The sequence below is a fragment of the Triplophysa rosa genome, linkage group LG13, assembly GCF_024868665.1.
Source record: "Triplophysa rosa linkage group LG13, Trosa_1v2, whole genome shotgun sequence".
Lineage (NCBI taxonomy): Eukaryota > Metazoa > Chordata > Actinopteri > Cypriniformes > Nemacheilidae > Triplophysa > Triplophysa rosa.
Window position 1 is genome coordinate 12,330,740 of NC_079902.1, and position 27,109 is coordinate 12,357,848.

The 27,109-nt window shown below is 39.4% G+C and overlaps 2 long non-coding RNA genes across 2 annotated transcripts in view; both read right to left on the bottom strand.

Annotated features, from left to right (window-relative positions):
- Window positions 1–395: 395 nt before the first annotated feature.
- Window positions 396–5,733, bottom strand: LOC130563415 (uncharacterized). Its single transcript, XR_008964122.1, has 3 exons — window positions 5,596–5,733; window positions 1,521–1,578; window positions 396–845 (listed from the first exon to the last, which is right to left on the bottom strand). It is a non-coding gene; the product is annotated as an uncharacterized LOC130563415 (long non-coding RNA).
- Window positions 5,734–9,230: 3,497 nt separating this feature from the next.
- LOC130563413 (uncharacterized) overlaps window positions 9,231–27,109 on the bottom strand; it is a 44,061-nt gene continuing 26,182 nt past the window's right edge. The window contains exons 6-12 of the long non-coding RNA XR_008964120.1: window positions 20,243–20,305; window positions 19,029–19,566; window positions 16,336–16,380; window positions 16,091–16,182; window positions 15,883–15,997; window positions 11,216–11,340; window positions 9,231–10,951 (exon numbers count right to left, since the gene is read on the bottom strand). This is a non-coding gene — a long non-coding RNA (uncharacterized LOC130563413). The remainder of the gene's footprint in view (window positions 10,952–11,215; window positions 11,341–15,882; window positions 15,998–16,090; window positions 16,183–16,335; window positions 16,381–19,028; window positions 19,567–20,242; window positions 20,306–27,109) is intronic.

Consider the following 27,109-nt stretch of genomic DNA (forward strand, 5'->3'; position numbering starts at 1 on the left):
GTGAGAGAGGATGTAGTGTGGGAGAGGGGGCTGCCCTGGCTGTCACAACTCGGGACCACAGTGGCCCAGCGGGAGCCCTGGCTCTGCTCCCATGATGCTCTGTTGCCGTGGTTGAGCCTTGGAATGTGCCGGCACACAATGGAAGAGCAGGCCTGAGAAGGCCCTCCATCCTGATAACCACATTAAAGGCCCACCAACATCTGTTGAGGCACAGGAGAATGGCCCTATCTCTGGGCTTTAACCCCCGACGGCACTAATCATTAACCCCCGGCCCTGAGAAGAAGCCCAATAACAGCACCTTATTTGTCAGGCGCCCTGCCGAGGGACTAACATTGTACAGCAAACAGCGTGAGAAGTGGAGAAACTGGATGATTATTCTTAGAGGTCTAAAGTGACAATACTTTATGCTCATCCATTAATGGCTGCATCTGGTTTCTGATGTATTCAGAGCATCGGCAAGGCACTGATTCGGGGCGGGAGGATTTCCAGTGGTAATGATCCAATCAAAAAACATACTTTGTGATACTTTTTAAATTTTAAATAAAAGGGTGAAATCATAGTCACATATACATGACTATAGTTCACGCCATATGTTAGTCACCAAAGGAATCAGCTGTGTGATGTTTAAACTGGACGATCGTGCTTTAAATTTAATGAGCACGTAATTGTCAATGTGCAGGTGCTCAGCATCCTCACCCACAGAAAGACAAGATATCAGCCAGAAAACAGGTGTCCCGTCACAAGAAAACTTCTCACACTCCAGGATCCTCATCTGCCTTCAAGGCCCTTTACGGTCGCTTCGCTTCCACAGGTTTCAAAGCCCTGCCAATTTCACCAGCATGAACCTGCAAACAAAGCAGAGGAGCGAGAGGTGGGGGCGACGCAAACAAGAGTGATGCAGAGGAGAGGTGAGTGTCTTTCTCTCCGCCGTTTCATACGCGGTTCTCTCTGAGATTGCGAGCGGCGGGGGGTACCCCTAATGCACGGACTCCTCAAGTGCCACCGCACAAGTAAACCCATTCACCAGTAGCTCATTACACGGGCAATTAAGTGTTGTGGGGGAGGGGCGCGTAGGCCCGAAACGGGGGCCGCCAGCCGCCGTGAGGAGCGCCTCTCCACCCCTTTTCCCCCGGCCCACTCTACCCAGCGTCTTCACCTGGGCAGGCCAGGGGACACCTGCCTCTCCTAATGAAGATCCATGGCCTCATTTCCATTTCTGGAGTCGTATCAGAGTCGGCGGCACACAAAACCGCGCCTGTGTGCTCAGGTCCGGAGAGGCAGATAGAATGACATGGCTAAGTGCACTTGCAGAGCAGGGGCAGCTGTGGGGCCTGAAAATGGGTTTTCGGAGGTTTGAAGTGGGGTGCTGCGTTGCCTACGACACTGCTCTCTTGCTTATTGGAGGGTGCTTCAGGTTCCGACGGGCCACAATGGCTGCCGTGCGCTACCTTTGCTCTTTGGTTATAATGAGCGTCTGCAGAAGAGTCTGAGAAGGGAAAGTGCTCACAAACAATTCTCACCTCTGTCCAATTCAGGTCTTCTTATTCAAAATCTTGAAATCGTGTCCTGCAGCATCATCTGTAAATACATGAGAAACGTTCACAAGTTCATAGGGAGGCCAGAGATAGTTGTCAGACTTTGTAAACCATTTAAGATTTCCAAGAATAGATTTATTTTTGCAAGTTATTTTTGCGAGTCTTGGATACCAAAAACATTGAACAATTCCACAGGTATTGCCCTGGAAAAAACATACAGTTCATTGAACACATTAATATAGAACAGCACAATGACATCACACATTTATTATTTTATGGGGGGGGATTTGGCTTAAACACATAACAAACTCCTCTTCTAAATCTCCAAGATAGTCTTTCTCTTTACTGAACATAACTGGACATAAAATAATCCTTTAAATAAATTGCTTTTCAAAAGACGCAAAGCATGCGGGGAACTGGAAATCCTCTGTTCAGTTTCAGCAATTCTATTTTAACACAAATCAATGTGTTAAACTGTTTAAATAAAGTAAATTACACAAGGAGTAAAATTCCTTTTTTTCAGTGTAAAAGGTTTGTTTTGACACACTGCACTGTCAAACAATTACTGAAACTGATAAGTTTATACAAATAAAAAATATTGCATAAATGTAATTAATAATAATAATAATATATAATAGATTTGCAGTTTTTAACTTGATGTTTGAAACCACATACAAAAATACTTTTAATTTAGACTTTCTGAGACTTTGATATATCGATATAATGCATATTACATTACAAAAAAGATCTATATATTTTGTGATGTCTGTTTAAACCTGTTGATTTAAAAGGCTAAAATACACTACAAGAATTTTGCTCAGATTTTACCCAGATTTTCAGTCTGGATAAATCTGGATAAAGTCTGTGCCAGATTTGATCACTTAGTGTGTTCTAGTTTAAAGAAAATCTGTTCAGATTTTAAAAGTATTGTAGTGTATTCCAGCCATAGCTGCTTGCATCAGTATATATATTTTTATGTCCTGTTTGTATTTAATTTTGTCCTTTAACTGCTTGAAGAAGCTCTCTCTTATGGTTTAGTTTCTTTAATTCTCTTCTTAGTTTTAATTTTGTACCCAAAATCCAGTTTTATGTTTCACTGAAAGACCTTTTCAATTTCTATTTCTAATATACAGACAGATGTTTAAATTAACCTTGAATGTTGTCAATGTTTTACCAAAATAAAAAATGTAGTTATTGAATTCACTTTTTACACGTTCAAAACATCGTAATACAATTGTAATTGTGAACCATTGTATATCGTATAGAAAGGTGAGCTGAGTTACAGACCCTACAGCCGTGGAAAAAATAAAAAATATATTTTCAGCCTTTCTGAATTTATTATATATAGATATATGTGTGCAGGTAAAATGATCATTTTTGTTTCATTTGTATCTAAATAAAAATAGTTTCTATTTGCATTTATTTGCAGAAAATGGAGAAACAGGTCAAAATAACAGAAAAGATACTCTGTATTTTTTCAGACATCAAATACATCTAGAAATGCTGATTAAATGAAAATTTGGAATTTTTTCCACGAGCGTTTATGTAAAATGCCCACATATTTTTTTAGATCAGTCATTTAGTAATCTCAAATTACATCAGTAAAATGGAACATATCCAGACGTTGATGTACAACAAACACATTCAACAATGGCTAATCACTATTTGCTTATTTATGTCACCCTTTATTTTCGGGGCAGTAAAAGGTTTAGCTTGCAGTTTGTCGCACACTCCTCGATGATAGCTCCATTCAGCAGTACAGCGTGTCTATCAATTAAACTGTGGGATCCTCCCTTGTTAACATGTTCAGGCCCACTGCCTTCTCTCAGCACCTGAGGGCAAGCGGAGCAGCCAGAGCTCGCAGGTAATGGAAGAAGAGGAAGGGCAGTCGAGTGAAAATAAACAAGCTCGCTCTCTATCCAACTGTTGTTCCTCACCTGCCCTACTCTGTTTCAGACTCTTGACATCGGCCACATGGGAGGTCAGTGGGTGTGGTTCCCTCGGCTGTCTAGTTACAGCAATGCTGTCTGAGGAGATAGCGTCATATTGATGATAATACTAGTTGGCTTGCATTCTTGTGGGGGTTTTGACACATGTACGTTGTAAAACCCTGTATTGTACATGAAATATTTATATTGCACAACAGAAATTCCAGCCCTCAAAACACTGTTTTTAAAATACATGACGCGTTACATATATATGATGCATGGGATCAGTCACATAGTTTGTAAGTATATGCGTATATAGGTGTGCTTTGTGCCCAAGGCTTGATTACACAATGAGTTTGTGTGTGTGTGTGTGTGTGTGTGTGTGTGTGTGTGTGTGTGTGTGTGTGTGTGTGTGTGTGTGTGTGCGTGTGCGTGTGTGTGTGTGTGTGTGTGTGCGTGTGCGTGTGCGTGTGTGCGTGTGTGTGTTTCCAGGCAGCAGATCTGACTTCCCCAGCTCTCTTTCTCCACTCACCTGTGACCGAGCACTTCCCCTGCTCGGCTCTTATCAGCCCATAGAGGAAATACCTGCCACAGGTAAACAGGACCTTGTGACCCCCCAGACTTTACACTCATACTCAAGCAGACAAGATGTTGTTCTTTCTGCCCTGCCATGAGGCCCCCAGCCTGCCCAAACCATCCCCCTTTAAAATTTAATCTTATCTAAATATCAACAGGTGTAAGGCAAGAGACCGCTTATCATGATAGATGCAGTATGCACAAAGTTGATCAACAGTGCCTCAACACTAATGCATTTCTAACTGGTTGCAGTGGTTCTGGTAACACTCTGAAATGACACGTTGTTGTTTTTGCTTGCATCTCAAACTCATTATTTGTATTTTGTCAAATGTTTAAGAACTTATGTAATTTTTATGTGTATTATAAATAGGACACAGTCAGCACTAATGTTTAGAGGAGTAGTTGACCAAGATGTGTTTTTCACTTCACAAGTCATTAATATTAGAATAATCCTGAATGCGAGAAATACACCCAGAAATATGTCTGTACATCCAGACAGCTCCATCCAGACTCAGACACTATGAGCATCTTGTGATGGTAGTGAGAACAACATTCAACTGAATGAGCCAAAGATGTGAAGTCTTAAAGGGACAGTTTACAAAAAAATGAAAATTCTGTCATCATTCCTATATAGTAGGAGAAATTACTTTGTAAAGTTCTTTGTTCTGTTGTACACAAAAGAAGATTTTTTGAAGAATGGAAAGCAAACAGTTCTGAAGCACTTTAGACTACGATTGTAATATTTCCTAGTAGTCAATGGTGACCAAGAACTGTTTGGTTACAAACATTCTTCCAAATATCTCTCTCTGTTTTCATCTGAACAAAAAAATCTACAGATTTGGGGGATGAGTAAATGGTGACAGAATTTTCATTTTTGGGTGAACTGTTTCTGAAAGAATAACAATTAAACAACAGTTTCGAAGACTGTGTGTGGGTGATGTTTCCAGAAGGGAAAGTGCCCCTCTGGGACCAGTGACCCGGTGGCGGGAGCACATTCTCATAGGTTCAGACCTCATTCAAAATCCACCACACACACATACTCGTGCACACTCACACGTTGGGTTTTCATTTACATTTATTCATTTGGCAGACGCTTTTATCCAAAGCGACTTACAAGTAGGAGAGCATATAAACATTTTGTCAGCACGCTAAACAGTACCGTTAGTTTACAAGGCCATGCTTTCTTTTTTGACACAAGACAGACAGTTATTGGTTAGTCAAATACTGTAAATGCGGAACAGGTATGTTTCGAGCTGCTTTTTGAAAGTTGTGAAGGATGCTGCAGTTCAGGTGGAGGCTGGCAGTTCATTCCACCACAGGGGAACCGAATAGTCATGTTTTATGAAACTGTCCAGATGTAATGATTTTTATACTCTACAGACATCCTCTAACACTCACCCTACCCTCAAACCAAACCATCAAAGAAAACTTTCAGCATTTTTACATTTTAAACTTCATTTAGTTTGGTTTATAAGCTGTTTTCCTCAAGGGACCAAAAATGTGCCCAAAAGAACACTAAAGACACATCAGGGTCGCTGTTACTCTCTCTCTCTTACCTCCTGGCCGGTATTGCTCTGTCCTGCAGATGCAACCATGTTACCTGAGCCACATGGACAAATACTTCCTTTATTGATGGATGCGGTTTCCCACACAGACACTGATAGGCAATGAGTGTCTCCTCTCCCACTTCCTGTTAAAACACAGTGATTGATAAAGGAAACAATCAGATCTCACGATACTGACATGTTTAAATAATCTCACATTTCAAACGTCTTGAATCAGAACATTGGACACGTAAGTAACAAATCTTAAAATTGTATAAATGTGCTTGTTTCATTTTTTTGCTAAAATTTTTTGTCTTTTATCAAATCAATAACCATAAAGTAGAGGCGAAAACTATTTAATGCATTTATGGTTTTCTAACGTTAGTGTAATATGCTCACAGGTAATGTGATGAATTACACCTGTGTGGTCTGGAGGGGAAGTGGCGATATCAGTTGGTTCAAAGTGACGGCAAAAAAAATATTATATGTAGCTATACCTTTTAAGTGTCACCAATAAGTGTTACCAATTATACAAGTACTTTTTGGCGCCATAGAAAATAGGTTAACATTGATTTGCTATAAGCAATGTTTCATGTCCTTTGTCAGTCTGCTCTGTTCAAACAGCAGATTAAATTTCCACGGCTTAAACAAGAAGTAAATTAGTTAAAAAACATCATCCCCCTTCGTATCCTACAACAGTTTGACAGACTTACAACTCAACCCAATCCAACCCGCTGTAGGATAATTGAGCATCAACACCGATATGTTGATCTACTAATTAGAGCCAATACTTCCCTGCAGTTTCTGAATGAGACAGGAGCACTTGTCTTTGTATTAACGCTGGTCATCCGTCCCCCAGCCCGCTCCTCAATAGCCCCTGGCCCTGCAGATAGGCCAGGATAGAGATAAGCAGAACAATGGGTCAGGCAGCAGACCAGGTCCATTGCAGTCTTGTATCTCTGTCCACATCTCACCGCCTGCCCGGGTGTCTGTGCAAAGGATGTTGTTAAAGCGAGAGCAAACACTCAAACATCCTGTGCCAGCTCTATCACTTCCCTCTAATCGCTCTCTGTGTGTGTATGTGCGTGTGTGTGCGTGCGTGTGTGTGTGTGTGCTTTTTACTGTCCTTCACACTTTGTGGATAAGATGCTTGTGGATTCTTTACTGATATTTTCACCATGATGGCCTTAAAGTGATAGTTGACCCAAAAATGAAAATTCTGTCATCATTTACTCACGCTCTTGTTATCTCAAACCTGTATGACTTTCTTTTGCAAAACACAACAGATATTTTGAAGAATGTTGTTAACCCACAATGACGGCACCCATTGACTTGCATCGGTTTTGTGTCCATACAACAGAAGTGAATGGGTGCTGCTGCTGTTCGGTGACCAACTTTCTTCAAAATATCTTCTTTTGTGTTCTGCGGAAGAAAGAAAGTCATACAGGTTTGAAATAACAAGAGCGTGAGTATGTTTTGTTTTGGCGAACTATCACTTTAATAAGAGTTTCTATTTGTTGTCAATTAAATCCTACATGTCCCCACAATGATGGTAAAAGTCTTAAGCAGCTATATAGATTATTAAACTAAGCTTGAAAATGAAAATGTCAAAAGGTTTTGTGAGTGTTAGGGAATACAACATACACCATAAAAATCGTTACATCTTTGAAAAGTCCCCATAAAATATGGAAACCCAACATGAGTGTGTTTGTGTGAGGGGATACAATATACAGTTTGTACAGTGAAGTGAAGTAATGCCATGAAAGTCATTATGTCCTCACAATGTATAAAAACACACGTGTGTGTGCAGGAAGAGAGAGAGAGAGAGAGAGAGAGAGAGAGAGAGAGAGAGAGGAGTCACAGCAAGTTTTTCTGACCAAAGGGGGGTGGGATTCATATATCAAATCAACCAATCAGATTTCACAAAACAAAATTGTTGTAAAATAATTAAAACAAGATTTGAGTTTCTGTGATGCAGTGCTCATGGATGACTAATGACACATATTTAGTCATAATTCACTTGTGAGTCACTTTTCTTTGGCAACTGTTTATATGTGGTAGATACATTGTATTACAGTACATTAAAGCACACAACATTAACATAAACAGTGGTCCATCGGAGCTTAGAATTACATCTTAGGACCCCCCAAAAATCAACGGTGATCTCCAACAATATTTTAACAACCCCAGCATTGTTATCCAAAGGTGAAGCAAACGTGAATTAACAAGTGTTCTACAATCCCTACAGGCCAGAAAAAGGTTACGGTGATGAGTGGAGAGAGAGATATTGGCCACGTCCCACTGTTTTTTCTCTGTTCCCTCCGGACAATGGACAATACGCACATGCACTGTTTCAGGCCTGGAGAACTCTGGCAGAGGCAGTTTCATATCTGGAGCACTTGACAACAATGGCATGTTATAAAAAGGTGCAGCTGTAATAAGTTCTTTGTTGGGACCTTCCATTTCCATCACGTCATATCATTACTCATCCTGCTAACTAATTTACTGGTTGGCATAGCAACCGCAGCGGGCCAAAGCCAAGAGGCAGGACTGGAATCTCAATGGCTGTCGAGGAATAAAAAGTAAAGGAGAGAGAGAGGTTTACAAATGCCCAGCACAACTTTTAAGATTATATAAATGTTAGGTTATATCTAAATGCAATGTTTGTCATGACATATGACTGGTTAAAAACATACTCCTGTTACCTATTGAAACAAATAATAAATGAAGCAATAGTAATACACATTCAGGTACTCCAAATATATTTTGGATTGTTCAGTTTTAAAGTTAATACCACCTTAAATCCCCACCTAAGAGGTATAACGCTGATTCTACTATAATTTGCTTCGAGCAGTAACACGTGGCCACGCCAGGCATGCTGGGATACACAAAACCACGCTGCGCCTGTGGAGGTATGCAGGCACTGGCCGGTGGGCGTGTGGTGAAATCCAGCGCATCGGGTTCGCCTAAGCGCACAGGTCAGCGCTGGCCGGTCAGCAGCTGCTGCCTGGCCGCGGTCCCACGCTTTCCAGGCTGGGGGGAGGATTGACGGGTCAGTAATAAAATCAGGCGCCCTGGCTGAGCTCAGAGCTGCCCATTGTTTGAAGGCTAGGCCCACTGCTGCTGTTTACTCTCTCCCATATGCATTATTCAACGGCCCAGGGGCTCCCAGAGAAAGGGGCCCCATTCAGGGAGCCTCTTGCCCGTGTTTTGTTTTGCTAATTTTCAATTAAAATAAACCATGGCACTAAGGGGGAGTCAGAGGACGAAAGAGAGAGATGGTCCCGGTACTATTTACCCTGTGACGTCTAAAGGGATTAGGCTGATCACATAAAAGAAAATAAAACACTGCTTATTGAGTATTAAGTTAGTGACATATCTGTTTTTTACATAAGGGCCTAGACCGGGACAATTTAATTTCTACAGCTATTTTGCCAATGTGCAAACATTTAAGCACATACTATGTGGAATGCTTCCCAAACCAAAAGGAGAATGTGGCAAGGAACACAGTGTCAGTTGATGCTACTAGTACATTATACAGTAAGTACATTATATCAAATTGAAACAATATTGATACAATACAATGAAGGATATCAATTACAAATTGAAATATAATCACATTCCCCATTGAGCAAGCTAAAGGCAAATATGGCAAGGGACCAAAACTCCAAAAGGTGTAATAGTGGTGGAAAAATAATATTGAAATAAATCAAGCTCAACCTGGTCGAGGCTCTTCTGCCGAGATCACCTGCAATATGATATATTCATAGTGTTTCTTTGTTATGTCATTTTTAATTTTACACTAAATAATATTGACAATAATGTAATGGCATATTCAATTATTTTACTTCATTTTTTTATCATGAAGTTTTATTGTCATAAAAAATAAAGTATACAGCACCAGTCAAAAGTTTGAAAACATTTAAGCTTTCTTTTTTTTAGAATTATTTATTTAGTATTTGCAAAATCGTTCTTAGCATTTTATAGCTTCACGAGGTCTCACTATAAGAAGATTTTTTAAAAAAGAGTTTCCAACCTATTCAGAGATCTTATTGACTGCTTTTTCTTCATTATTCGGACATCTATTTAAAAAAACATATATAAATATAAATATATACAAATTAACATGTATAATCTTTTGACAACCCTAAATTAAATTTAAATTCAATACATTTGAGTTACAAGACTGAATAATAGATTTCAATGGGTTGATACGGTGAACACGTTGAATTCTGACTGAACCAGCAGTGACCGAGGCGTAATGACCTGCTGATCATTAAATATCGGCATCCCTGACACGTCGAGCCTAATCAATAAGTGCACTGATAGGTTTTTATTGTTGAACTCTTTCACACAGGTGGGGGCAACACTAACTCAGTGGGGCTGTGGACAGATGCAGTGACAGTGGGGAGTGTGGATGGTTAAAGATTCACCACACATCTGTTACTCAGCCACAGAGCGGACTCTCAGGCTCCTGCCCCCGCTGTCTGTTGGCTTGCCCGCCTGCCTGGGTATGTCTGTCTGTTGGTCTGTCTGTCTTCCTGCCTGCTCCCCTTAATATCTGTCTGCCTGCTGCCCACCTGTCTTTCTGAGTTTGATTGACATGCTGTTAACCTGCATGTGTTTTCTCTGCATGCTAACCGCACTGTCAGTCAGACTGACCAACTGCTTCCTGTTGTGACATGTGACCGCTTTCCCTTTTTAATCTGCTCCCGAGTGTACCCGCAAAAATCTGTCACAAAAGAAGATATTTTGAAGAATGTTGTTAAACAAATTTGACGCATTGGTTTCGTGCCCATACAATAGAAGTGAATGAGTGAACTTTCTTCAGAATATGTTCTTTTGTGTTCTGCAGAAGAAAGGACGTACTTCAGGGTTGAAATGAAAAAAGGGTAAGTAAATAATGACAAAATTTTCTTTTTTGGGTGAACGATCACTTTAGTTATAGCACACACAAAAAAACTCTGGTCTAGTCATTTAATCTAGTTGAAAGAAGAATTCTGTATAATTTATTGACAATCAAAGTAATTCTACGCACAGTTATAATCTTCTAAAAATGCCTTGTGCACCAGCAGTTTTCCCTTCCTGTCTTTATAGATAAGTTGCACATGGCAGAACAACTCTGGATTTCAGGAAGAGGAACAGACTAGTCCAGCAGACACGAGTAGATTGAGGAGAGAGGAGAAGGGAGTGTGCTGAATGAGGCCCGGCCCCCGCTGGGTGCAGGTGAGTACTTGAGGCAGCCTCGCACCTGCCCTCTTTGTTCGTAACTGATGGGTTTACAGAGAGAGGGATCAGTCTGCCTCATAAAGCCAGCGGACCGCGGGTGCAGTAAAGTCTAACTGCTGTCAGAGCTTTGTGTGAGGCCCTGAAAGACAGGACGGATCATCAGAGAGACAGGCCGACAAAAAACAATTACTGTGCTGTAGAGAATTTCCAGAGTAATTACAGGCAAATAAATAAAGTCAAGCGATGAGAAGAGACATTTTAGTAAAAGTACATGTTTGGAAAAATAGAATGATCTAAGGGCTTAATGATGAGTTTAAAGTGAGCTTTGTAGAGTACAGTACGGGTGTCTAACACTAAAGGAATAGTTCACCCCAAAATAAACAAAATGTCATCATTTACTCACCCTTTTGTCATTCCCTTCTATTGTATGGACACCAAACCAATGCAAGTCAATTTGTGGAAGTCTGTTGTACAGTGTACCACTGTTGTTTGGTTACCAACGTTCTTCAAAATGTGTTCTTTTGTGCTCTGCAGAAGAAAGAAAGCCATACAGGTTTGTCATGGCAAGAGGGTGAGTAAATGATGACAGGATTGTAATTTCTGGGTGAACTGTACATTTAAGGCTCTTAAAATACTTAAAGGGATGGTTCACCCAAAAATGAAAAGTCACAGATCACTAACTCACCATCAAGTTGTTCCCCGGTCAGAATTTTCACTTATGGGTGAACGATCCCTATCACAAAAAACCTTTACTTGAGGGATAGTTCACCCAAAAATGAAAATTCTGTCATCATTTACTCAAGTCAAGTGGTTCCAAACCTGTATACATTACTTTGTTCTGTTGAACACAAAGAAAGATATTTCGAAAAATGTTAGCAACTGAGATATCTGGGACACCATTGACTACCATAGTAGAAAAAATGTAAATGGCAGTCAAAGGAGCCCTCGAACTGTTCGTTTTCCTAAATTCTTCAAAATATAAAATTTTGTGTTCAACGGAACAAAAAAAATGATACTATGGAAGTCAATAGTGCCATAGAAATCTCAGTTGCCAACATTCTTCCAAGTATCTTTCTTTGTGTTCAACTGAACAAAGAAATGTATACAGGTTTGTTACCCAAATTGAGATTAAGTACATGATGACAGAATTTTCTTTTTTGGGTGAACTATCCCTTTAAGTTTTCTATAAGACTAGATTTCATAATCTTAGAGATCTAACAATGTTTTCTATTTTAATGCATTTGCAGATGTTTTATTTAACAATATTTTGAAAATCTGCCAATGCAGACGAAATACAATTCTACAAGTCCAGATACTGTATGTAATGTGATGTTGCTTCTCAAGTGTAACTTGTTTTCGGGATTTTTAGATGAAAGAAATGTCAACAGTTTGCAAACCTGTAAAAGGATGGGCAACCCTATAGTTTTTCAACTACACCTTGGGTTATCTTATAACTTACTATTATTCAAAAATGTTCAAAGTAGCGTTAATAAAACCAACCAGGTGTTTCCAATTGTTTGAATGGTAGTGTACACCACAGATTTACTGATCGACATCCAGTACTGTGTTGAGTACACAGAGAACTGTGTTAAGCTCTCCTCCTGCTACTGTCAGTGTCTGATTTCACACCACTAATGACTGCGCACTGTTTACAGTCCTGCCTTTATTCTTCCCAGGGTCATTTTACTGCAGCCTCAGACAAGACACACACACATGAATCTGTTCTCTTTCTAATACGACATGCCATCACTACAAAGATCTCACGTCTAAGTCACTGACAGTGTCTTAAAATTAGAGGACATGAACATTCTAATGCTCAGCTCAGCGGTTTCTAACTTGAAGGCCCCTGACAGACATCAGACACATGTGCACTCTTGTGGACACGAAAAATGATGGCAGAAAAATAAGCACCAGTGCTAATGTTTAATTTATACGATTCTCTCAGGATATCATATCTCACTGATAAGAACCAAATTACGTGACTGAAAGGAAACCTAAGAGAAGCTGCGTGATTCAAATCCAGAGCTTTTTTGACAAGGGCATCTTAGAAACCAATTACCACACAAGAAATAGATCATTATTTCTTCTAAGCATAGAGGCTTGGGGGGTGGGGGGCAAAGGTGGTAGCTAAAAGGATGGGTAGGGGTTTTTTAGATTGAGAGCAGCACAATAAAGACATAATCATCTCCCCCTCAACTTTTCCTATCCAACTTTCAGATTTTAATTTGCCGTCTGTGAAGTGGTACCTAATTTACTTTCGCCTCGTCTCTTCAATGCGCCATTGTTATGGTGGCGGAGACTCAGAGTTTCCTCTCTTAGCTCACCTCGGCGTGAAATTGGTTTAATGAAGCTGAAAGGTATGAAGCTCTCACAACACTGCGGATTCCAGCAACAGCGCTCCATCACCCCATCCACACCCCTGAACTCACATTACGCCCACAAGTTATGAAGCAGCGCATAAAGGATCACTATCTCTCACATTACATCAGTGGATATTGCTGTCCCTTTCAGAGTGCCAACACTCGGAGCCCAGGCTAGAAAGAGAAAAGCCCAGGCCGTTGGTCTCGGGACATGACCAAGGTGCAATATGAAGGTTTGATATGAGTGTACGGTTTGGTGGAGAACACGTTTATCGATACGTTCCCCACCTGGATGTTTCTTGAGAGGTTCGCATCATTGCCACACAGTGACCCTGTGAAGTGGCTTCTCATGTTTCAGTTCATACTGGGTGTGACTCTTGTGGGAACACAACGGATGTCCTAGGTGATCATTGTGAGTGTGTGTTTGTTTGTGTGCATGTGTGTGTGCATGTGTGTGTGTGTGTGTGTGTGTACGCTATATTAATATGATCCCCTCATGCAGTATCGTTTACGGCTCCTTGCCCCCCTTTTGGACAATTGGGTGAAAATGCATCCGTAACTAAATATTCAGGTCTGCGCTGGTCGCTGCTGGTTTCAGTCCTGTTTCAGGACCTGCAGGGAATTGGACAAAAAAGTTAACAAATGCCACAGGACGGATGCATTGATGTGAGTGGGTGGGAATGTTTAGAAAACTGTTCTCAAAAGAATTGCAAAACCAGATTATAAGAAAAAAGTATTTATAGTACATACAGTAATCAATTTCGCAGTAAATCTTGTTTTAATTAGCATCTAAAATTGGTTAATAGATGACAGTTCCATAAAATGTGCCACTGTCTGAAATGTCCTCTAGTTAAGAAGAAATGAGCAACATTTTAGAATTTTGTCTCCTAAATTAGATGAACGTGTTTAATCGCACAAGGCCACTAAAACATAATTTCTCAACAACAACAAAAACAAATAAATCTATAAATCTGGGCTGGTGGCACAGCTAGCCCTAGGACTATTTGGGAATGCATAAAACACAAAACAAAGCACAAAATAGCATAAGGACATAGAACAAACATAAAAGAGTTATTTATACAAAAATAATAATAACATAGTTTGCACAAAAGTAAGACTTTAAATAAGGCTTATTTTGTTTATATATTTTCTTTTGTCTTTCCCCATTTGCTGCCTTTCAGTTCGTTTCATATGTTTGCTGTAAAGATGTTGTACAAATAATGCATAGAAAGCGCTACAGAAATAAACGTGACTTTTTAGAAAAAACTAAAGACATAAAACTGTTGAAATGAACGTCCACAGCTGTATAAGGCAGAGGTGGCTGTGGAAAAAAAAACTTTATTATCTTCTGTGAAGGCTGAGTGTATCGTATACTATCAGATTTTTGGGCCTTTATAGTCATTATATTGATAGGACAGTGGAAAGAGAAACATGAAATTACGGGATGAGAGAGAGGGGAACAGGAGCCGGTACCCGAACAATAAATGTCAATGAAAAGCTCCCAAAAAGATAGGTCTATATAAAATGTTACGTGACATGTTAAAGCTGGTGCTTAAGAGTGTCTTTCCTTACTTTCCCAAAAAGCTCCAGGAAAGCTGGCAAGGGAGAAAAAAGACATAAATATGTTCCTGTGTGTGTACTAGAATGATGTCCACCATTGTCAATTACAAGTCACAGTATATCACCTCTCGTCTTTAAAATCTGTGTAGCTCTCTATGCTGTTCCATTCCCCGCACAAACTGCTTTTCATATTCAGCACCACTATTAGAAGAGCTTACACTACCATGGACTTCACAACCACTTTCATGACATTCCCAGCCCCTGCCAGAGAAAAGCTTTAAAAAAAGGATTCCCCAAATTGGCACCATCATCATCTTATCATCCGTGAGCCATTGAGATAAACAGCCTTTAAGAAAAAGAAATTGTCCAAAACACTGTTCCCTGTGTCTTCATTCATTTGACGCATACATAAATGAGAGCGATCACTATAGTGCACAGGACACACATCATTCACACACACAAACACACACTAAATTGTTCTGCTAAACTGAGCGTTTAGCCTCTAACTGAGCTAAACTTGTTCAGAGAAGGCCAGTCTGTAAGATTAGCTGTGTTTCCTGGCAGGAGTGCTATCTTATACAGGTAATTACTCAATTATCAGCAAACACACGGGTCTGACAATAAAGAGAAGAAAGAGAGGGAGAATACAACAGGAAAGATAATTAAAATAAGGAAAAAGCAACATATTTAGTATCAGTGTTTTGTGCGTATAGTGCTTGACTTGTGTCCACTACAGGAAGAATCTGTCTTCTGTTATTGTAAATGCACTTCTCTCAAATTAAAAGAGACCATCTTCATATTTAACTGCTTGAGTTTAAAAAGTTTCTTGTGAATACAAAAACTTAGTTAAATATAGTATAATATAATATATAATATAATATAATATAGTAAACAACTTTGTAAGAGGAAAGTATCAATGTATATTTTAGATCCAGCAAATACATTTGTCTCTACTCCCAATGAACTGAGAGCTCAACTTGAATAATGCGTTTCCACTTGTGTCCACTGATTGGCGCTGATGAGCAGAACTCATGGACACTATCAACATGTTTCAAACTCTTGTCATTTTTAAACAAAAAACAAGACATTTTTAATGTTAACCTCCTCTGCATATTAGTAATTAATTTCATGTTTAAAGATACCAAAGTACCTGCTAAAACAGGACAGATTCACAATCACAAATCTATGAATTGACTTCAGTGGGCAGGACACAGCTTGTCCAGCAGGCAGACAGACGATCCCAGTAAGAAGGGGGCTCAGTGTCTCTGACAAAAGCAAACAGGAAAGGAAACCCTTTTTACACAAGACAAACAGAGTAATATCAAACGAACATTGAATATACGTACGGTTCCTCTCACCTCTTTTGTGGAGCTCACTGTATTCAAACAGGCATACAGTCAGAGCGTAAGAGATGAAACGGAGCACTTCTGCCATCATTATGATACAGCACCTGCTTAAACAAGACATTTAAAGATGTTGATGTGGTTTACTAAAAGACAGCTTTGTGAAAGATGTGAACAGACCAATGCTCATTACAACATACAGTATATAAAGTTACAAATATAGTAAAAAAGAGACATGATAATTATCATTATTTACTCACCCATGTGCTATTCAATCACGCTGTGGCTTTCTTTGATCTTCAAACCTAAAATGTAGATTTTTACTGAAATGGTGTTTTGAATTTAGAGGTGTTTGTACCATTTCTCTGCATGTGCATGATGCAAAGAACATAGCAGTACCCAATACATCTCAGGATGCTCTGGGTAAAGTCTGTTTGTTGCTATAACAACCAGTATGCTTGAGCAAGATACACTCCAAAAAATGCTGGGTTATGAGTCAAAAAGGGACTAACCCAGCTGATGGGTTAAATTAACCCAGAAAATGGTTGATATTTGACCCAACAATGGGTGAAAATATCCCAGCATTTTGTTTTGAAACAACTCAGCACAAGTTCATTACAACCCAGCAGTTAGGTTTGTCTCTTTTAGACTCAACGCTGAGTTAAAAATAATCCATCCCGTTTTTAAAAAATTATCCATTTTTATAAAAAATCTATTAGGAATTTAGGAACTAGATTTTTCACAAGTGTGAAAATAGATGAAAAATGTGGAATACATTTTATCACTTAGCTCCTTAACTGAAGACCATTATTCGATAACTAAAGACTATGTTGTTGTTGATGAATGGATCAAATTAATTGAAATTAACAAATAATGTGTCTGATGAGTTTACACAAATTCAATCATGAAGTGAATTTTTCTTTTTTTAGAAAAAGTCATACTTACCCATGATCTTAAATAGGCCATGATGCATTGACTAGCAATTCTTAAGCAGAGCAGAACATCTCAGACTGTGATCTGCTTAATGCAACCGCGGTGTTGACCCACCCAAAAAGCTCGTTTAAACATTTCCTCCCCCTCACACAAACACCTGCCAGTGAACACACACCTGGCTCACAGCAGTCTCCCACAGAGAAGCCCTGTGGTGCTCCACGTTCAGACGGCATGGGTTCGAACTAACTCACTCGAACACACTCACATACCCACAGGCAGTGCAAATCCCCCTGAGACAGCCTGCCGTGAGCTAATGAGGAATTAGAGAGGACTAGGACAGCTTTAGTGGGGTTTACCTCATGCGAATGACTCACAGGAAGACCCAGAGGCCACAAAATGCATACACACGCACACACCTCATGCAGAAAAACACAAACACACACATGCATGCTCACACGCACATGTGCAAGCTCAGGCAAAACACAAATACAAACATGCATGCTCACACGCACAAATGCATGCTCAGGCAAAAACACGCCATCTTACCCACCCACGAAATCAAATCTTATAGCTTATAGACATAACTTTGTTAATACCGCGGTTACACACACCAAAGCCAACACTGAAAACAGTGTGCAGGTGCACATTGCTTTGATTATATCCACTTTTTTCTAAAAATAAGTGAATGAGTTGAGGAAGCACACCTACATAGGATTATCTTTAGAAGTTTAGTGGACTCCACTCAGTGCGATAATTCAAGTATACTGGAACCAAAGCAATAGTTGCTGTGTGAAAATTGCTTTTAATTTTAACTACACAAAGTTGGTGCAAAGAACACATCCATGTCCAATACTTATGCATCAACCTGTCAACAGAGATGGCTTCATATGGCAGATAATTGGAGATGCCGTCTCCTATAGTGCACTAAATTGTGTGTCGCCACATTTTGAAGTAGTGTTCGAAAATGTCTATTCTACCCGTCCTAAATTGTATTCAAAATTAAAGTTAGTCTGTCTCAAATCATCATGCTGAAATGAGTATTCTCGAAGTGCAAATCTATGAACACTCAAACAGTTCATTTTACCCACAACTCACTGCGAGGGGGCGGAGTTTAGTGACGCCTCACTGCATTATTAAAATGAAATAAGTCGCGCTTCATTTAATTAATTGAATGTAAGTATACAGTAAACAATACATATGAAATATTGAATGAATAAATACATAAATGAAAAGAGCATTATTTTAATGTTTGTAACTGTTAAGTCGTCTACGGCCACTTCAGTTTCACGTCAGTATGTCCCAATGTGTGCACACAAGCTTGATTGGAATCAGATGGAGGACACTGGTGGTAAATGAAACTAATCTATGTAAAATACAATAAATAAACATAATAGAAAACAGACATAACTAGCAGTTGTTTGTTCTTTTTTTAATCAACTAACACATTAAACAAGACAAATGCGAGAAAAATAGAAAAAACGAATTTTGACAATACAGTAGCCATATTATAAAGTCAGACAGGTGTAACATAAGCTAAGCGTTATGTTAAAGACGAATGTTCGTGACAGTACTGTTGGACACAGGTTATATACATCTGTGTCGCTCAATTATTTTTGTTCACTGCTTCCTGATATAGTGGGCTCAAATGTCATTCCCTATATAAAAAATTGTCAAGGAATGAAAGAGTGAGCGAACGGTTTCAGACACAGCAACAGATATCCCAGAAATCCTGTGTAATGGTAATACAACGAATTCCCATGAGATTGTGTGGAGAAAAACTCAATCCATTGACCCAGCATAGTTTTTTTCCCATCTAAAGCTCTTGAATTTTGTTTTAACTCGATAGACTCGACATTACATTGTCTTAGATGTTTTCTCATGAAGTACTGTACTTTCATACACAAAATGCCACATGTGAAGCCACCATCTCTATCCCTTCATGTGAGAACACCCAGAACAGGTATGTGACACACACTTACCACACCAGCTCTCCTCACGCACTGCTCATTACGTTACGTACCGAGGGCGGAGGGCAAAACGTGTTGATAGAGTGATTCCACAAATCTGAGAAGGATTGACATGTGAACCCTGTCAATCCTATTCCACAAACAACCGGGGTGTAGGCGGAACCTCTGAAAAAACAGGATGGGAAAATAGGCTTAGTAAGGCGTTTCAAATGCATAGAAATGGGTGTGCGTGCGTGTGTACACAAAAAACAAGAGTTTAAAAATAGTTCAAGTGACAGACGTTGCTTGTCCGATGTAGCTGAAATCTTAAACATGTGTAAAACAGACAGCCTGGGAATTGTGGGAGGTGTAGATGATGTATGGCCATGTGTGTAAACAGGTCCGCGTGCGATTGACAGCTCGATAATCAGGCTTGTTTTCAGTTGCATGTGTAGGTGGGTATTTTGAGTTGTTTTGAGCATGCGCTCTAAATAAATTTGCATGAGTGTATACAAATGTGCATGTGCATGTTAGTGTGCGTATTAAGCCATGTCTGCAGGCTGAGGTGGAGAACAACTGGCAGCAGGACTGGCACGTCTGGCAGGCCTCCGCCTGTTGAAAGATGAGGAAACGACCCACACCCAAACCGAGAGAGAGAGAGTGAGATTTTCACTGCACAAAGACAAAACTGGTATATTTCAAAGCAACCTTCCTTTCTGTATAACGAAGCACACCTCAATTGAACTCTAGAAAAATATGTAGTAACTATGCTGACTAACTAAGCATGACTTAACACTTCCCATATCTGTGTGTAGCCTACCACTATAATGAGTGACTCTGTTGATGCTATTTTTGGTTTACAGGAAGGAAAGAAAGAAAGAAGAGAGAGAGAGAGAGAGAGAGAGAGAGAGAGAGAGAGAGGGGGAAGAAAGAAAGAAAGAAAGAAAGAAAGAAAGAAAGAAAGAAAGAAAGAAAGAAAGAAAGAAAGAAAGAAAGAAAGAAAGAAAGAAAGAAAGAAAAGTAAAGGTAGAAAGAAAGGAAAAGTAAAGGTAGAAAGAAAGGAAAAGTAAAGGTAGAAAGAAAGGAAAAGTAAAGGTAGAAAGAAAGGTAATCCTCTCATGCATGGACGGCAATCTTAAACTTCCTAAACTTCCCAACTAAACAATCTCCTGAGAAAACATCAGGTCAAGCCGCATTGATGTGCTGGAAAATGCACAATACTTCAAAGCAGAGCTGATGTCAATAAATCTTTTCATTAATGATGGTTTTACACCAACTGTACACAGACCTTTCATGCGAAACAGATGCATGACTTCTCTGTTTGTAACGTCGGATCCCCGCTTCATGTATTCTAGGTGAAAACAAACAAAGAGAAAAAACCATCATAGTTTAGCCTCTATTATTTTCCAATCATTTGGTGCATTCCTCCTCCTACTCCTTCCTCAAACAGACAGCAGAGAGAAAGTGTGGATTAAAAAAGAAAACAGAAGACAGAGAGTGAATGACATGAGAAATGTTGTTGTGGTGGCCCAGGTTTGCTCAGCTGTGTGGCATTTAAACCCCACCCAAGAACCAAAGCCCAACAGGACCTCTGTTTCTCTCTCTCTCTAACACATCTACAGTTGATATTACCCATGAATGAGACTTGACAGTCAGGTTTGGCCAGTGTGAGGCGAATGCAACAGTTAATGACGGCAATACACAGAGGAACTATTACGAAACCGAGGGAACGGGAGAGAAATAGTGAGCGTGCAAGGTTTACCGACTGCGGTTAGGAAGAATATTGAGGGAAGTGAGCTGGACCGACACAGAAACAAGCGATGGAGAGTATACTGGGAAGCAAGAACAAGGGAAACAGTGAGAAAGAGCGCAGGGGGACAGAGAAGTGGCTGGGAAATGAAGGGGTGAGTGGAACAGGAGAATGGAGGGGTCAAATGAGAAATGGGAGAAAAGAAAAACAGGGGGAGAGAGGAAGCACAAGAGACTGGGTGTGGTCTGCAATGGCAAGAGGCTGCAGGTTGTGCTCTCAGGGCCAAAAGTTCATTTAGGAGGTAGAGCAGGTGAGCAGGTAAGCCAAGCCTGCATGTGCCCGAGTCTCACGTGGATCTCTTTTGTCTCCGCTGCTTCACAGTGGCCTCAGGTTTCTGTCCCCCCCTCAACACACATACACACACACCCTCACAGAGGCGGACTAATGCCCCCGGTCCCCACTCCAAATACACACGCAGACCTTTCCTCTCACTTTCATAGCGACGAATGTATAGCCTCCTGAGACAAATACTAATGTTGTAAACATTTTTACTTTCTCTTTGCAATTTCCAGTTAAAGGATAAGTCACTTTAAAATTTAAATTTCATGATAATTCACTCACCAACATGTCATACAAGCCGTCCGTGTTTATTTCGTGTGGAAAAAAAATTGAGGCTTCCGAGGACAGCTTTCCAGGGTTCTTATCCATATAATGGACTTAAACGGGGGACTGTTGGTTAAGGTCCAAATTTCAGTTTCATCTAGGGCTGCAGCTATCGATTATTTTAGTAATAGAGTATTATACAGATTAACCGGGTATTCAGATAATAAATAATTTTTCTTTATTAAAGAGCAATGCTAAATATACAAGAGAAAAAAAGACAGGTCTCTTAAAATGAACAACTAATTTGTTTCCTTTTTAGAAAAATAAAAATTGTATTGCTGAAATTGCATACATTAATATCTGTGAAAAGTTAACCCATTTAATACATTGCATTGCCATATTACATGCAATATAATACAAATGTATAAATAAGAAACATTATAAAAAATAGAAAGAATCATTTCAAAGGTAAACAACTATCTTCAGCTTATGCATGAAGCATTTAGTTTATATAAATTAGTTTTAGTTTCTTTTTTCTTTACTATTAAATAGTAATATATTTGTCCACATAAAATACCGAGTTAAACCGGACTTTTATTTTGGCAGGTCGTTGGAAGACGCTTATTTTTTAGTATGTCTGTTTCTTCACTCAAACAATAAAATGTTAGTGAAATAAACTCTCAGAGTAAATCTGGAGATGAAGTTCATGTCCTTATAAAGCGCAGACGCAGTCAAACGTGTAGCATGTTAAACTGTGCAGTTCATTCACTCAGACACGCAGATCAGACAGATGGCATGTGTAAATAACAGGATTCGGCATCCGGAAAACAAGTTTCACTCGCAAAATAGAATAAAACAGTAAAATAGCAGTTCACCATTTCAATAAGCTATCAGTTATTTATCAGCATGAGAAATACGTGTGAGCGTGTGAACAGACTAAAGTGCGTGTCTCACGGTGAACGCGTGAGACTGGAGAGCCCTGTAACATGAACAGAGTTTAGCGGGCTGTGCGTTAGTAATAACGGTCCGTGGGGAAACGCAGTGCTCCGTGTGTACTGTAGTTAAACGGATTATATGAAGCTTTTTGTATTCGAATAACTCGAGGAATCGTTTCAGCCCTCACTGCTTTAAAAGGCTCTACACGAAACTGAAATTTGGACCTTAACCAGCCCCCCGTTCAAGTCCATTATATGGAGAAGAACCCTGGAAAGCTTTCTTCATAAGCCTCAATTTGTTTTCGACAGAAGAAATAACCACACGGATGGCTTGTATGACATGTGGGTGAGTGAACTATCATGAAATTTTAATTTTAAAGTGAACTACTCCTTCAAATACACATTAAATAAACAGTCTTCAGAGAGGAAGTATTTTGTAAAAAAAGTGACTTAAATCAGCTAATCTCAGTGTGTCAAATGGGTCACGACACAAAGTTAGCTATATGGATAAAAAATGTATGATTTTTGATGCTATGCAATATAATATAAATGCAACACGCTGAAAAGCACAATGCAATCTGGATATTGTGAAATAAAAACTACATTGTTTCATTGAGCAAATGCATTTTACCAGCTGATTGTTATGTCACAGATCTTTCGCAGATAATAATATGATAAGTGACAGTAACTTTCTGTAGTATCACTCAAATGTTTGGATACACTTGACTGAAAGTATGTTTCTTGTCATCTAAAGACCTTTTGATGAAAGTCTTTAAAATGTGCTTGGGCTTCTCCTGTAAAACAAATGTCAAATTAATTTTATGTTAATACTACACAATACATTTTATTAAAGCAGATTGTAGTGTACCTTAGTCTTATACATAAACCCATTTTTTAAACATTCAATAAAATATGTAACGGGACTCAACAGGATATATAATCCTGAGATTTTCCACTGTTCACATACTAATAATTTGTCGACCCTCTTTCTCTCAACCTCTGCCACATTCTCAGCCACACCTTACCCTGTGGCATATATACTTACATGAAATATGCAGATAATCACATTTCAGCATAATTATAAGATTCGGTTTTAAAAAGTGTAGAATGAGATGTATTATTATGAAACACAGTTTGAGGAGGCTTTTTCCATACACATATATGTACCCATGTACATATAGGGGCTTCTTCCTTAGTGACTATACCTCAGTATTTTAGCATAGGCTCATTCATTTTTTGTAGGCACACATTGTAAATAAGCAACATTTCCACATTGGTTAATGAACTAGGAGGGTACATTATCACACTAAATGGGGTAAGTTGTCACAATGAAACCACCAAAAAAAATCATTTTGTAGGCTTATCAGCTGCACTTAAAGGTCCAGTGTATGAAATTTAGAGCATATAGCGGTGATGTTGTGAATTGCAACCAACGGCTCACTCCACCCCTCCCTTTCTAAGCACTACGGTGGCTGACACAAGAACTAATATGTCATCACGTTTTCACTTCTTTGCTGAAGGAGATAACAAAAAAACACGCTCTGTAGAGCAGTTTGTCCGTTCAGGGCTACTGTAGAAACAACATGATGAATTCCATGAAAGGGAACCCGCGGTGTATATAGATCTTCCAAAAAATGACACACTGGACCTTTAAACAGTGCAACAGTTACAAAACAAAAAACAATTAACTAAAGTACAGCAAAGATATACAAGGTAGACCAAAATATCAATTCAAGGTTTTGACCATGAAAATATTGTCAATATTAATTAGTTTTAACAAAGTGTACAATTCAAAAGACACTACAATTTGCAAAAAAAACAATGTGATAAATTCCTCCAACTTGTCATCTTTAAAATACTTTTATCAAGCTTTTTAGAACAGAGCAAATGTGTGATTAATACGGCTATCAGTCCATCTCGAATGAAATTCATTCTGTTATAGAAGACAAGCCCAACATAAATTATGCTTCAAAATTACATTTTACAACAAACTGTGATGAATGCAGTGTTTTACATAGCAATACAAATGGCCTTAATGACAACTACTGAAACACAATTTTATAAAAGCTCATTTAAAAGTCTTCTCTTCTAGTGTCTATGCCAGATACAGTAACCTCACTAACACAGTTCAAGCTATTACTTGATCATTTCATTCACGAGTTTCAGCGTTGATGAGTCCGGGCGCAACCTTGAGCAACTTGACTACAATTTCCAGTTCAAAAATCATAGTTTGCCATTTCAAGAGCTCATTCAAAATCATTAGAATGAAAGCTTGCCTGTGCTTTTCCTGTTACTCTTATCAAGCCTAGAGAGCAACCTCGGGGCCCATCCTCACATCCCGGCCTCACGCGCGCCGCCTCCGCCCTGCAAGCGAATGCTAACAACAGCTCAATCTATGTGCCATAAAGAAAACAATGCAGGGTAATCTCTCCACAGACAGGAGTCCAGTTAGACCAATCAGCAGGGGAATCATCTAGAGAGCAGGGGGCTTCAGACACACTGATTGCGAGGTGATTTACCTGGGGGGAATAATGACTCACGGGTCAGGCCTGCCAGGAGAGCGCCAGGCTTCCGAGAGCAACGATACTGAGGAGAACCGTTTAAGCTCACCTCTGGCCCGGCACACATGCACGTTCAGGAATGGTGGAGTATTTCTCCTCCTGGGCGACTGAACTGTAGCCCCGAGGGGCTTACGGTAGCATATTCAAACCTTCCCTTTCACTCCAAATCACAAAAGATGGGGAAAAACACCCAGAGAGCCACTTCCTACAGGACAAACAGAGGTCAAGGCAAGCAAGCTTTCTTTAGATAGCCAAACAGATGGGAAGAGTGATTCGTTTTTTAAATGTAAAGTGTATGCGTCGCCCGGTGTATGCGTGTACTAGGAGGCGGGCGCTGTGAGTGTATGTTGCGGGGGTAAGAGCATCAAGTAGGCTCTCTCTGTGGAACCTCTCTTTGATGTGTTGAGATTACCTCGCATCTGAGAGGGCAGAGGAAGGGCAGAACGAGGAAGAGGGTTCATCAAAGACCAGCCTTTGGCATTGTGAACTTGGAGCCCAGAGGGCAGTATCAGAGCTCTCGGTGACCACAGGCCATTCGGATGTTAACTTGAACATCATAAATTAAAAAAGCCACCAAAGGACAGTCTTGCTGGTATACTGGGACTCTGGTGGAGGGACAAAGTATAGTCAAGGGAATGTGCCATAATACAGCACAAAACAGCATAGATGACGTGAAGTACACACATAACAGTAACACTGAGATAATAAATACAAGGTATAATCAATTTAGTACATCTAAGAACTTCAGAATAGTGCTGACATGTTTATTATTTATTTGTTGGTAGGGGTTTTAATTTGTATAAATCAACAAGTAAAGACACAAGAATTTGACTCAAGATTTTATCACATACTTGTTAATGTCAAGAAGTTGTTTAAAACATTTTTTGGCATTGATTTCATTTTATATTAAAATAGGTAAAATATTTTTTCATTTAAAAAAAAAAATATATATATATTTGAAATATATTTGTATATATTTGAAAAAGAAAAAGACATTATAATTATGTCATTTTATTTTATTATTCATTTATTTTATTGTTTATTATTATTTTATTTTATAATAAACTTTGAATTCAGTGTGCAGTCAAATTTTGTCTAAACTAGTTTTTACTATCTTGCAACTCCAAAAAGGGTTTGTTCCAATATAAAAGTTTATTTTATTTATTTAAATGTATTAATTTAATTTTATTTCATTTAGTTAAATCAAAATGTAAAACATACTTTTAAATGCTTTATATTTTTATATATTTTAAAAATAAAAAAGACAATAAAATGATTTTATTTATTTATTTTACTATGTATCCCGTTTCATTTTATTCATAATAAACTTTGAAGTCAGTGTGCACTCAAATTTTGTCTTAACCAAGTTGTCTTCTAACTTCTAATGTGGTGTTTTTTCCAATAGCCTACTATTAAAGGAATTCTATTTTACCATTTAAAACTGCAAGGAAACAAAACTTAATAAAAGTACTAAAATACTAACATTCTAAAATGTGATTCTCCACGTTTACAGCTTTGCCTGCAGTAGTGAGCACCCATTTCACCGAGGGGTAGGATTGTTGGTCAGAGGTGTGGACAGGGGTTATGGATGGAGTTTTGGGGGGCTGAGTGGGTCTATTTAGCCCCCAGCGGCAGAACGCCCCCTGTCTCCCCCCACCATCCCTTCCCTCCCCCGGGCTTTGTGTGCACTGAGCCCACTCCTCCCTCTTTTGTCACCCGGCCATTCCGCTTTGCTTAACATACACAATGGGAGCTCAGTGTTCGGGCTCCTGACGCTGCATTCTGCCTGCGCACTGGGGAGTGAGCAGGACTGAGCTGGGGGAACCGGGGGGGGGGCTGGGGGCCAGAACACATCTGACCAAATGCCACTGTGCCACCCCCCTTCACCAGCCTCCTGAAACCTTAACACACACACACACTACACAGATAGAAACACACAAAGATGGAATACACAAAACAAGTGCCATCTGAACACACCATGGCATTTGGGAGGAAAACTACCCTAAATAAACACATGTTCCCACCGCGCTGTCTCTCTCGCTCTCTCTCCAGCTCAGTGCTGGGATGGCTCTACTGAAGCGTAACTGAGCTTGGCTAAATGTGTATTCTCTTTATCTCTCCAGTGGGTCGCTTGGCACTGGGCCCACATGGAATTTTAAGACATGGCCCTCGGAGACTTTAGTCAGAAAATTAATCAACAATGTGGGAGTGCGAGTGTTAATTTAAAACAATTAAAAGTATTTCATGCCCGCTTGACAGATCAATCTAAAGAGACATGTTTCTTTGGTGTTTAGAATTAACGTTGG